General features: G+C 40.8%; 1 pseudogene; it reads left to right on the forward strand.

The window, feature by feature from the left end:
- The first annotated feature begins 1116 nt into the window (after positions 1-1116).
- Positions 1117-1235, forward strand: LOC118611743 (annotated as a pseudogene).
- Positions 1236-2103: the final 868 nt, after the last annotated feature.

Raw genomic sequence — 2103 nt, forward strand, 5'->3', positions numbered from 1 at the left:
CCGCCGGCTACTTCTGCGGCTGCGCAGACCCGCCCAGCGCCGTCTGCGGCTGCGTAGGCTCCGCCCCGCCCATGCGGCTGCGCAGTGGAGCCTGGCTTTGAGCAGAGCCTGAAGTTGGTTACCGCTCTATGATGGAGTCGTTTTTTTTGCTGGTATAATTTATCCGCCTTATTTTCGACTCTAGTAATGTGTCCACCGTGGGTGTGTCTGAACCAGTTTACTCACCAGACTTCCTCTAGCACTATAGCCAAGCTGCAGATTGCACACACGAGTACCCCACTTCAAATCGTCAACAATTCAAGAAATGGTCTTGAATGCCTAATCTGCCCCTTACTTTGTTATGTTGATGGAAATCTCAGTAGTTAAATGCACTAAGTATACCACTCCTAAAGAAAAAAAACAAAACAAAACTATGCTTTAGACTCTCACATTTAAATAGTACACCGACCCTCCTAAGAGTCTCTATTTTCAAATGCAAATATGCAAAATTGAAGTCATGAAACTCGTCGACATGCATTCAAATATTTCTTGAGGGCCAACTATGTGTCAGGCACTGTTCTAGAAAATGGAGATAGAGCAGTAAACATACTAGTTTACTGCTGTGGAGCTGAGGACATACTAGTCAGCTGAGGCAAGCACTGAGCAAGAAATGCAGTAGGTCATTTGGTGGTGAGCACTGTTAAAGAACAAGAGGCCCACCGTGGGGTCCTTTGTGCCGAGGACAGTGAACCAAGACATAATTGCCGTTTCAGCCCCTCCCAGGAATATGACCTTAAACGAAGGAGTTGGAAATTTTCCCACTGACACTAGTCAGGTAATCTACCTAATAAGATCCCTGCCACCCTTCCCCCAAAGAATGCTGCCCTAGCCGAAAACAGTCCTTTCTTTTCTTTTGCTGATAATTTTCTTGTCCTGCCCAGTTTCTGCCTATGAAGACCTTCCATTTTGTACAACTTCTATTTGCTGTATGGGATGCTGTCAGATTCATGAATAGTTCAAGAAACCCAATTAAGTCTTTAAATTTACTGGACTGAATTTTTGTTTTTTTAACAGCGCTATACAGATAAAGTTGGGAAGAGGGATAGAGGATAAAATGATTTAAATAGAGTGGTAGGAGTCTACAGCTATGTCACTCTGAACATCCTAGATCTCATCTGATCTTGGAAGCTAAGCAGGGTCAGGCCTGGTTAGTACTTGGATGGGAGACCACCTAGGAATACCAGGTGCTATAGGCATTAAAAATAAATTAAACAAACAAACAAATAGGTAGGGAAGAGACCTCATTGAGAAAGTGACATTCGAGCAAGGACTTGGAGAAAGTGAGGAAGTCATCCTTGAGGGCGAGTATTCCAGCAGAAAAATTTCAGAGAGAAATTACAGCAGAAAAAAAGGATCACTCTGGCTGCTTTCCAGAAATAGACATGTAGGGGTGAGAGATGAGATGAGTAGGAACTGTCGAGATAAGAACATCTATTTTTTCTATAGAAAAATTTTGTATAGAAGAATTTATTTGAGCCAGATTTTTGAGGACATGTCCTCAATGGACTCAACAGACTGAGAAAATGCTCTGGAGAATGATAGTTCTGCAGTTCATTTTATACATTTAGAATCAAAGGAGAAAACGTAAGGAAGGTCACGTGAAATTTATTGCTGGTCAGTTAAAGAGGCAGGAGAAAACAAAGTAGGGAAATCTCTAGCATTGAATAAAAAGCAAAATGGAGCAATATACACTTCTTTTATAGTGGCATGTACAGAATAACATGTAACCTTCACCATGTCACCTTAAGAGATGTCCCAATCTATGGAGAATTTTAATGAGTTTATTTGAGCCCAACTAACAATTACTGGGAAGCAAAATCTCAACGGATTAAGAAAATGCTCCAGAGAATGGCAGTTTTGCCGCTTATTTTTTATACATTAGAATCAAAGGAGGAGCCATAAGGAGGGTTACATGAAATCCCTCTACCTCAGGCACCAGACCATCTCCACAAAGTCATCAGCAAACTGAATTCACTCCACTTTTCTGATAATGCTCATAAAACTCGATAGATTGTCACCATTCAAAAAATAATAATAATAATAATATAATTAATTTTAAAAAAT

The sequence above is a fragment of the Rousettus aegyptiacus genome, unplaced genomic scaffold (genome assembly GCF_014176215.1).
Source record: "Rousettus aegyptiacus isolate mRouAeg1 unplaced genomic scaffold, mRouAeg1.p scaffold_m13_p_14, whole genome shotgun sequence".
NCBI lineage: Eukaryota > Metazoa > Chordata > Mammalia > Chiroptera > Pteropodidae > Rousettus > Rousettus aegyptiacus.